Raw genomic sequence first — 11,592 nt, forward strand, 5'->3', positions numbered from 1 at the left:
CTTCTTCAGTCACCCCATTTTGAAATAACAGTGTTCCTCAGGGTTCAACTTTAGCTTTTTTCTCTTCTCCCCACTGCTCCCCACACACAACACTACCACAAATTATGCAGTGGAGTTTCCCACATTTGGGGAAATCACAGGGGTCAGCACATCTGGAAAAGCCTCACCCTGGGAAAACCAACTTTGTGATCTTGTTATCTCTCCTGCCAGATAAGTTTGCTTTTTTTTTTTCCACCCTCTTTTTAAGCTGCATACTCTCTCTGGCCTTAACTACATGGAGTTATTCTCACATTCACTTATCTAGCACAGATCTTTTCTGAGTCTGGATCTGACTTTTCCTTTGGCCGAGCCGCAAGGCTTGCGGAATCTTAGTTCCCCGACCAGGGATTGAACCTGGGGTCACAGCAGTGAAACACAGCAGTGAGTCCTAACCACTGGACCACCAGGGAAGTCCCTGGATCTGACTTCTTGATACCTGTGCTTGAAGGTCTTATAGTAGCCTCTCAAATGTAACGTTCCCCAAACTGAAGTGATGATCTTCCCTCTGCTTTTCTTCCATGTTCTTGATCCAGTAGGTAGCAACACCATCTACTAACCCGACTGTGCTGGAAATGTGGAAGTCACCTTTGACACTCCATTTATCTTCAGTTCTGCACCAGCTTCATGCCTGTTACCAACTTCTATCAATTCTTTTTTTTTAACTTTTATTTTATTTTATTTATTTATTTTTGGCTGCATCAGGTCTTAATTGTGGCACACGGGATCTTTCATTGTGGCGCGCAGGCTTCTTCCTAGTTGTGGCGCGCAGGCTTCTTCCTAGTTGTAGCACACAGGCTCCAGAGTGTGCGGGCTCAGTAGTTGTGGCGCGCGGGCTTAGTTCCCCGACCAGGGATCAAACCTGTGTCCCTTGCATTGGAAGCCCCTGGGAAGTCCCAAATTCTACTTTCTAAATATATCTAATACCGCTTTTATTTTTAAAACATTTAATTATTTTGGTAAGAGATGTGTATGCATGTTTTAATCTAAATGCCTCACAAAGGCTTATAATGAAAGCCCTCAGTCATGCTAACAATCAATCATCCCTTGCTACCCCTAGTCTTTTGTTTTTAGTTTTACTGATTTTCTGTGGAAAAGGGGAGACTATTTATTCAACAAATCTTTATTGAGCCCTTATGTAGAAGAGGTATAGTGCATTTGCAGGGTAAGCAACAGTGAACAAAATAAACCTTGGAGCTTGTATTCTGGGAGGAGAGAAATGAGTAAAATTTATATAAAGTATGTAAAGAAGATGCTTAAGGGAATTCCCTGACAGTCTAGTGGTTAGGACTTGGAGCTTTCACTGCAGGGGCCCTGGTTCAGTCCCTAGTCAGGGAACTAGGATCCTGCAAGCTGTGTAGTGTGGCCAAAAAAAAGATGCTTAAGTTCTATGGAGAAAAAGCCAAGAAGCGGGGGACAAGAAAGGGTGTGTGGGCTTGAGGGTGGATTGCTGCGTGAATTTAAAATAGGTTAGGGGCTTCCCTGGTGGCGCAGTGGTTGGGAGTCTGCCTGCCAATGCAGGGGACACGGGTTCGAGCCCTGGTCTGGGAAGATCCCACATGCTGCGGAGCGGCTGGGCCTGTGAGCCACAATTACCGAGCCTGCACGTCTGCTCCGCAGCAAGAGGCCGCGATGGTGAGAGGCCTGCACACCGCGATGAAGAGTGGCCCCCACTTGCCGCAATTAGAGAAAGCCCTCGCACAGAAGCGAAGACCCAACACAGCCATAAATAAATAAATAAAATTGAAAAAAAAATCCTTTAAAAAATAAATAAATAAATAAATAAATAAATAAATAAATAAAATAGGTTAGGAAGCTGACATTTGAGAAATGACTCAAGAAGCTGATTGGATGTTCAGGCAGAAGAAATTTTAGCTGCAAAGACCCTGAAGCTGGAGTGAACCTAGTATTGCTGGAGTGGAGTGAGGGAGGAGAGGCTTGTAGAATATGAGGTTAAAGTGTCAGTGGAGACTGGACAGGGAAGGAATAGTGGAGTACACTGTAATGATTGTCATTTGTTCCGAGATGGGAAGCAATTGTAGGGTTTTGAATGGAAGAGTGAGAATCTGACTTACATTTTAAAAGAATCTCTGGGACTTCCTTGATGGTCCATTGGGTAAGACTCCGCACTTCCAATGCAGGGGGCCCAGGTTTGATCTCTAGTTGAGGAACTAAATCCCGCATGCACGCCGCAACTAAGAAGCCCACATGCCGCAACTAAGAAGCCTGCATGCTGCAACTAAGAGTCCGCGTGCTGCAGCAAAGATCCTGTGTGCTGCAACTAAGATCTGGTGCAGCCAAAATAAATAAATATTTTAAAAAATAATCATCATCATCTCTGGGGAATTCCCTGGTGGTCCAATGGTTAGGACTCAGCACTTTCACTGCTGTGGGTCTGGGTTCAGTCCCTGGTCAGGGAACTAAGATCCCGCAATCCTCGAGGTGCAGCCCAAAAAAAAAAAATTGGCACTTCTGCTACAATTGTCAGTGAATCTCTTCCAAATGCACATCTTTGGATTTAAAATAAATAAATAAATTTTAAAAAAGAAAAAGAAAAAGAATCTCTGGCTGCTGTGTTGAGAATAAATTAGTAGGGAGGCCAGTTAGGAAGCCAGTGCAGTAATCCGGAGTGGTTCTCCCTGCTCCCTGATAGTTAGAACATATGGCCTAGCCTTCCAGTACTGAATGTGCTGCAGAGGCCTTTGTGGTTTGGTCTCCTCAGTGGATTGTTCCTCTGGCTGAGGCTTTAATGTATGCATTCAAACAGTTCAAAAATAATTTAATAGGATTTCCAATGAAAAGCTGTTTCCCTTTTCTCACTGTCGCTCAGACCTACGGTTACCCTCTTCACGTGGAGCCAGGTTGTTTCCAAGTTTTGCTAGTCCGAGCAGTGCTGGAATGACCCTTCATGAGTCATTTCACAAATAGATGAATGTATCTGTAAGATAAACTAATCACTGGAGATTCTGGATAACTGGAGACATAACTTCATAATTCTAATAAATATTCCTGTGTCCCTTTCGATAGAGATTATAGCAATTTACACTTCAACTGGTTTTTCAGGGTGCTTATTACCCTATACAATCACCAGTATGCATTAGCAAACTTTTGAGTACGTTTGCCAGTCTGATGAACGAAAAGTGTTATTTCAGTACGCCATGCATTTCACTTTGAGGGAGGTTGAACATTGTTCAGTGAGTTTGGTATTAATATTTTCTGTTCTGTGAACTTTTTATAAATATTCTTTATTTGTCTCCTCTGATGTTAGTGTTCTTGGTTATTTACAGGAGCTCTTTTTTTTATTAAGGGAAAAAAGTTTTTCTTTAATTCAATAATACCTGTGCATAGTTACTACAAATGAAACAAAATAGTATACAGTTTGTCTACTTCTCTTCCTTAAAGGCAAATACTATTAACAGCTTATCCGTATTCTTCCAGAAAGTGACCCTCTCCAGATCGTGTATGTGTGTGTGCGCACCATACCCACATCCCCCCTTTTGTTAATATGTCAGTAGGAAGAGCCTGTGTAAACTGTTCTTTACTTTGTTATTTTCATGTGTTTATCAACTACAGACCTCCTGATATATAGATTTACTCTCTTAATTCCCCCCATACACACACACAGAAATTCACACATCCTTGCTCTGTATCCTCTTAATATACTTACTATAACACTTAATTACGGCTAGTAATACTCATTGCAACTAAGTAAATATTTTTTATGGATGAGCCAAGTAGTACAAACCCTGTCTGTATTTCCTTTTTACAGAATGTTTTATTCTTCCCGCCACTAAAAGTTGCCTTTTTTTCACATGTTGGTTGACTTTAAAAGCTGAAGACCAATAATATTCTGATATGATTTTATAAGAATTCTTCTTCACAGAGCCAAGTGATATGCCTTCTCTACAGTTCTAGAACCATAAATACTGTACCTTTCAAAAATATATATATATTACTATAATCAAGATTAAATAGATTGTCTTTTTCTGGATTCCATCAGTTTCTTAAGATCATCTACATTTTAATTTGCTTCATGACTGGACCTTGCCTTTTTTCAATTTTTAGATTGTTTTTCCTTTATCTTTTTCCTTTTTCACATTTAATATATGCAAAAGGATATGTGACCCATAATATGAGTAACTGAACCTGTCACTTAACCCAAAAACTAGAGCATTACCAACAACCTGCATCTATGTGTTACCACTCCCTTATTCCATTTCTGCTTCACCCAAAAGGAAACCACTATCCTGAAGTTTGTATTATATCTTGGTTTTGTTTTTGTTCACAATATTTTTCCATAGAATTTTTTTTTCTTTTGACTGCACCTGGCGGCATGCGGGATCTTAATTTCCCGACCGGGGATTAAACCCATGCCCCTTCACTGGGAGCGTGGAGCCTTAACCACTGGACCACCAGGGAAGCCCATCTGTAGAATTTCTGATTGGCTCTTGCACGTGTGTATTTGTTCTCTTGTGCTCTCTCTCATATCCTCTATTAATTGGGATCTACTGCATTCTTCCTGAGCTCACCAATTTTCAAATCTCATTTAGACCACTTTTTCCTTGGACCATTATTTTCCCTACAGCTTTTTGATTTTCCGGGAGTTTCTGAATGTTCTTTTGTGCTTGTATTTGTTGCCTTCATCATATAATAAAGTTTTTCCAAACTGTTAACTATCATTTGATTTAGTCTATGAAGTCTCCTTTTTTCCTAGAGACTATTGTACTATAAACTTTGGCCATTCTGCGAAAGGTTATACAAACATGTTGCTTTCGAGATCTTCAGGAAACTTAGGATCCTGGGATTTCTCCTCATTGCTCTCCTGGGTTAGAGTCACAGTTTCCTGGATGCCATGTTTTCCATTTTCTTGTTAGAATTCTTACTTAGGGAGCTTTCTTAAAAAGTATACAGGACCAGATAGTAAGTTCTCTGTCACATCTTCCTCTTTTTTTTAAATTTAACAACCTTTTAAAAATATAAAAATCATTCTTAGCTCAATTGCTGACTGTTCATCTTACATGCAGTGGTGCTAAGTCTGATGCCAATTTGATTTTTTTCCCATGATAGATGATGTGTTTTTTCCTTTTTTTGTGGGGGGGGGGGGAGGGGTGCGGCATGGCTTGTGGGAGTTCCCTGACCAGGAATTGAACCTGGGCCACAGCAGTGAAAGCGCTGAATCCTAACCACTAGACCACCAGGGAACTCCCATGTAGACCCTTTTGACTTAAAGATTCGTATCTTTCCTTTAGCTCTTTCTCTTATTACTTCTTAGATAATTTCTTTGATGTTACCCACCCTGTTCTTTCACTAGATCTCCCTCTTACTCAAATGTAAAAGCTGTCCAATTGAGGAGGACTTCCCTGGTGGTCCAGTGGTTAAGACTCCATGCTTCCACTGCAGGGGGCATGGGTTCGATCCCTCGTCAGGGAACTAAGATTCTGCATGCCGCACAGTGCAGCCAGAAAAAATTTTTTTTAATAAATAAAGTAAAAAAAAAAAAAAGACTGTCGAATCGAACCTTTGTGTTTCTTAGTTTTTTTTAACCAAGGTTGTTAATCTTGGTAGTAGACTTCCTGTAGTAGACTTTATTCAAATATCTGACAATTCTTGCTTATCTCTTATTGGAAGGAAGCAGAAGAGTTGCCCTGGAGCTCTGGGTGTGGCCAGGATTTGTCATCTGACAAATGCTCTAAGTTGTGATCTTTATCTTTGAGGTCTCTGAGGGCTTGTTCAGAGGTGCCAATGTTTCCAGATCCACAGAAACACCATACCTGCAGGAAAGAATCTTCCTTGTACTTGTTTTGTTTTTCCTAAGAGTGTGTTGTCTAATTATAGGTCATTCTAACTGCAGTGAGAAACAAGACTGTTCACTGCTTGCTGTGCAGACAGACCTTAGATTAGTTTTCCTGTTTCCAAGCCCCCTTCTCATGCTTGCCCTCTGTCGTACCTCCTGCTTCAGGGTCTGAAGCATTTCAGAGTTTCAGGCAAGTGGCTCCTCCTGCACAATAGCACCCCTGGGTGTGGTCCAGGCGACAGCACCCTCTGTTCTGCCCTGGGTCACCGTACTTCTTTCATCTGCGCTAATCAATCTACAAATTTGTTGAAAAATACCTCACAGATTCCTCCCTGCCCAATTCTATTTATATTATAAATATCATCTTAAGTCATTTACTGACAATTTAATGTAGTCTTAAAGGAAAAGGTAAACATCTGTAGTTGGTTTACTGTCTTGAACGAGAAATCTGTTTGCCTCTACTCGAGTGTGAAGCACCGTCAACCCTCTTTTTTTTTCTCCCCCCCCCCCCCCCGCTGTGTTGGGTCTTTGTTGCTGTGCGCGGGCTTTCTCTAGTTGTGTCGAGCTGGGGCTACTTTTCGGTGCAGTGCGCGGGCCTCTCACTGCGGTGGCTTCTCTTGTTGCAGAGCATGGGCTCTAGGCGCGCGGGCTTCAGTAGTTGTAGCACACGGGCTCTAGATCGCAGGCTCAGTAGTTGTGACACGTGGGCTTAGTTGCTCTGAGGCAACTTTGTGGGATCTTCCCAGACCAGGGCTTGAACCCATGTCCCCTGCATTGGCAGGCGGATTCTTAACCACTGCGCCACCAGAGAAGTCCAGCACCATCAACTCTTGCCTGTACTACTGTAATAGCCTCTTCGTTGGTCACCCTCCACCCATACTACACTCTTCCAATTCATTTTCTATGGAGTAGCCAGAATGAATTTTTGGGAATACAAATCTGACTGCCAGATTATATCACGTGTCTTAGAGAAGGCATCTTATATGGAGGCCTCAAGAGATTGTGTCCTACTGTTAATGGTATCACTGCAACTACGGTCTGAAATGGATGTGATCATGGTGTCAAACAGCCAGACCCATGCTGCTTGCAAGAGCCAACCCCGAAGCAGGGCCTCTCTCTCCCCAAGGCCTCAGTCCTGGTCTAGGCCTCTGAGTCACAGATGTAAAAATAAGTCGCAGGGCCGTGAGCTGGTGTTCAGCAGCAGTGAATTTGCGTCCAGCACTGCTGCTGCTCCAGACAGCCTGGAGATCCAGCTCAGCTCCCGCAGGGACTAGGCCTTGGAGCTGCTTGTAACCTGGCACTGGGTTTATCTGTAGTTGTGAATGATCAGAACCTCAGGCCTATTCTCTGCAAGTATCTAAAGGGCTTCTTGACAAAGCAAGAAATGCTAAGCCTGTCCATACTTCTTATATCCTCTCCCTGGATGTGTTCCTGGGTCAGATGCCTCTCTATGTCTGGTTTCCAGACTGTCAATGGATTTGCTCTGCAGCTTTCATCATCCCAGGTCATGACTTATGCTCAAAGCATACCTAGTGTCTAAGCCAGCTTACTTTTTTCTTTCAGCTGCTACTTGGTTTAAATCTGGAAATCCTGCAGTCTTCAGACTTCCATTGAACGGAGACAGGCCACTGTCCTGGTGTCTATTCCTAGCACAGTCAGAAGATAGCTGCTTTTTCTTTTCCCAGGAATAGAAAGGAACTGTCAGACATGCTCATTTTTGCATTATCCCAACTTGAACTTCCCTTGTTCTCACTTAAGGAGGCAGGGAAGTATAGAACCAATATTAGTGGGTGCAAGTAATGTCTGTAACAGCCAACTACAGATGACCTGGCAATGATGAGCCACAGAGACTGTTGGTGGAAAGGCTGGCAGTATCCCAACAATTGCTGGCATGAGCCCCAGGGTACCTAATGGAGCAGGCTGACATCTTTTCACATTGGATCCTCTCTACACCCCCCATGAACAAACTGGGTGTGCACACCGTCTTCAGCCTTTCAAAAAGAGATTTTAAAAACTCAGGAAATTGGGAATAGATGAGAACTTCCTAATCTAATAAAAGACATTTACAAAAAATGTACACCAGCATCACATGTAATGGTGAAATGTTGAACACTCCTCTTGTGACTGGTGTCAGTTAGCGTCACTTATATTCAGCATTATATTGGCTGTCCTAGCTAGTGCAATAAGGAACGAAAAAGAAAGAAAGGTATAAAGATTGGGAAAAAGAAAACTATCATTTTTAACATGACACAGTGGGGTATGTATAAAATCCAAACCTATCTACAAACTGCTGCAATTAATAGGTGAATTATCAACAGCTACAAAAATTGCTTGTCTCTATGCACAAGCAACAAGTCATTAGAAAATGAAAAGTTAAAATATTACCATTTATAATAGTAGCCTGCCAAAAAATCAAATATCTAGCAATCTAATGAAAGATGTGCAAGATCTCTACACTGGAAACTACAAAACTACAAAACATTTCTGAGAAAAAATAAGGGCATATATGCAAGACCTTGGAGTAGGCAAAGAAGACACAAAAAGTGATAGCCATAAAAAAAAAAAAGTGATAACCATGAAAGAGAAATTGGACTTCATTAAGACTAAAAATTTGTTTTATCAAAAGATATCAAGAGAGTGAAAATGGGAGCCACAGCCTGGGAGAAGATACTTGCATTATGGAATATTAGCCATCAAAGGGCTCATAATCCAGAATATATAAAGAATTACAAATCAGTTTTTTTAAAGGACCAACAATTCAATTTTTAAAATCTTGAACAGACAATAAGTTCTGTCTAATAAATATCTAATAAACATATGAAAAGGTTTTTAATACTTTTTGTCATCAAAAAATGCAAATTAAAACCACAAGGAGGGGGCTTCCCTGGTGGCGCAGTGGTTGAGAATCTGCCTACCAATGCAGGGGACACAGGTTCGAGCCCCGGTCTGGGAAGATCCCACATGCCGCGGAGCAACTGGGCCCATGAGCCACAACTACTGAGCCTGCGCGTCTGGAGCCTGTGCTCCGCAACAAGAGAGGCCGCGATAGTGAGAGGTCCGCGCACCGCGATGAAGAGTGGCCCCCGCTTGCCGCAATTAGAGAAAGCCCTCGCACAGCAGTGAAGACCCAACACAGCCAAACATAAATAAATAAATAAAAAATTAAAAAACAAAAACAAAAAAACCACAAGGAGGGAATTCCCTGGCAGTTCAGTGGTTCCCCTAGTTCCCCTAGTTGGGAAACTAATATCCCCAAGCTGAGGGGTGCCGCCAAAAAAAAAAAAAAACCACAATGAGATGCCATAAAAGACCCATGATGTTGGGACTTCCCTGGCTGTCCAGTGGTTAAGACTCCATGCTTCCACTGCAGGGGGCACGGGTTTGATCCCTGGTTGGGGAACTAAGAGGCCACAAGCCGCGCAGCCAAAAAAAAAAAAAAAAAAAAGACCATAATGTGAAGTGTTGGTGAGGACATGGATGAACTGAGCGTTCCAGACTTTAATGGTAGGAGTGTAAATCGGTATAACCATTTTGGAAAACTAATGGGCAGGATCTACTAAAGCTAAATATGTATATTTATGACCCAGCAGTTTCACTGTTGGGTACATACTCAGTAGAAGTGATTGGCTTATGTCCACCAAAAGACATGTAAGAATGCTCATAGTGTAAGTCATAATAGCCAAAACCTGGAAATAAATGTCCAACAACAGTACAATGAATAAATAGTGGTATATTTATCAATGGAATACAGTGAAAAGAAAAACAAACTTGCTCTACACGACATAAATAAATCTCACAGACATCATGATAAGTGAAAGAAACCAGACACAGAAGAGTATATACTGTATGATTACATCTACATGAAACTCAAAAACAGGCAAAACTAACCTTGGTGATGGAGATTAGTAGTTATATTTGGAGGAGGCAGGGCCTGCTAAAGTATTTATATCTTGATTGGGGTGGTGGGCACAGTACGTAAGTGAAAATTTGAACTGTGCACTTAAGATCTGTGTATTTTATGTAAATTAAACATCAAGATAAAAGATATATGGAAGGGGACCTTAGATTCTCTCCATTGCTCTGCCCTCTGAGACCACACAGAGACCCCTGAGTGTCTTGATAACTCTCTCTGCCTCTGCCCTCCCCACCCCAGCGCTATGGAAACACAAATTTTTGCATCAAACTCTCCAGCGACTTCCTGTTTCTCTTAAGAAAGAGTTTCATCCTTCCCAGCCTGCCTTATATGATCTAGTCCCTGGGGAACTACCCTTAGCTTTCCCTTAGTTCCAAATGCCAAAATGAGTCAAATTCCAAAGGCCTTTGCAATTCCTTTCACCTGGAGGTCTCTCCCCCAACTAATTGCTTCTCATTCTTCAAATGTCAGTTTAAACATTACATTTTCAGGACCTTCCAGAATGTGTTAAGTTCTCCTTGACTATTTTGCTTCACTGCAACATGTCCTCACTATGCTTGCATGTCTATGTTTTACCTTTTGTCATTTTTGTTTGGGGAAGGATCACTTTTGTCTTATTCACCACTCCATTCCCAGGACCTGGCACCATGCCTGGCGCATGGTGGGTGCTTAGAAACTTGTTGAATAAGTGAGCAAGTTACTTTATGAATGCCTGCTGTTTGCTATATGCGGTGCCAAGTGCTGGAGATACAGTTGGGTATGAGATGAATATCATAGAAGTTCACAGTCCAGGAGCGGCAAAACTTAACTGTTCTGTGAGATAAATACCATGTCTGGGAAAATATAGCGTTGGGGATTTCAGAGAAGGCTTCCTGGAAGAGGAGGTCCATGATTCATGCTTTCAAACAACTTAAAGAGCCCCACAACCAGAGACCTGTCCCGAGAGGAGACCAAGCTTGTGACAGCTTCTGGACTCATGGTTCTCTTGGATTTGCCTGTGACTATGCCTATGCAGATGTGGAAACTGCTAATTTGATGAGATCACAGGATTTTTGAGAAGTAATCTCATTTCTTCTTACTGATCTGATAGGCTTTATGTGAGATAAAGTTTCACTTTCAGGGTTCTCCATATATGTTTAAGGCAACCTAGCTCCCTTTCAATAAGCCCAATCTCCTTTTTTTTTTTTTTTTTCGGGCCCCAGCAGTGAAAGCGCCAAGTCCTAACCACTGGAATCACCAGGGAATTCCCTCCTTGGTGATTCTTATAAGTGTTGGCTTATAAGTCAAAGGTGGCTTTTAGTTTCATCAGCTCCTTCTGAGAGCCTCATTGTAGTCTCAGAACTGGATAGAGCTGCCCAGACTCATTTGTTGCAGTGCAGAGCGAGCATGGTTCATTATTTTGCACTTTAACAGCAATGTTTCATGGCAATGAAATCATTGTAGGTTAAGAGCCAAATTTTAGTTTATAAACTCAGCCTTTTCTCAAATATTTCTAGTAACTTGGTTTTAAAATGTTATTTGGTTCTGCCCAGTTTTGCCCCTAAATGGAAAGCATGAATATTTGGCAGCTGTGTGGCTTAGGGTTAAGGTTAGGCACAACATTGCTGAGCAGTGAGAAAACTAGAGGTCTGGGCCCCGAGCCCATTTCTCCCTGTGGAGTGAGTGGGGAGAAACCCCTTTCACTGTTCACCACTCACACACACTGCTCTCCTACCTGGCTGGAACACCAGGTGCCCCGAATTCCACATGGGAGGCAGCCAGCTGTCTGAGAATGGGAGTCTGATCTGTGTGGTCCTACCATCCAGCACCTACATCAAACATGAGCTGAGGGGACTTCCCTGGTGGTGCA

General features: G+C 42.1%; 1 pseudogene; it reads right to left on the reverse strand.

The window, feature by feature from the left end:
• Positions 1 to 71: 71 nt before the first annotated feature.
• Positions 72 to 218, reverse strand: LOC114237124 (U1 spliceosomal RNA; annotated as a pseudogene).
• Positions 219 to 11,592: the final 11,374 nt, after the last annotated feature.

This window comes from Balaenoptera acutorostrata, chromosome 19 (genome assembly GCF_949987535.1).
Source record: "Balaenoptera acutorostrata chromosome 19, mBalAcu1.1, whole genome shotgun sequence".
Taxonomy (NCBI): Eukaryota; Metazoa; Chordata; class Mammalia; order Artiodactyla; family Balaenopteridae; genus Balaenoptera; species Balaenoptera acutorostrata.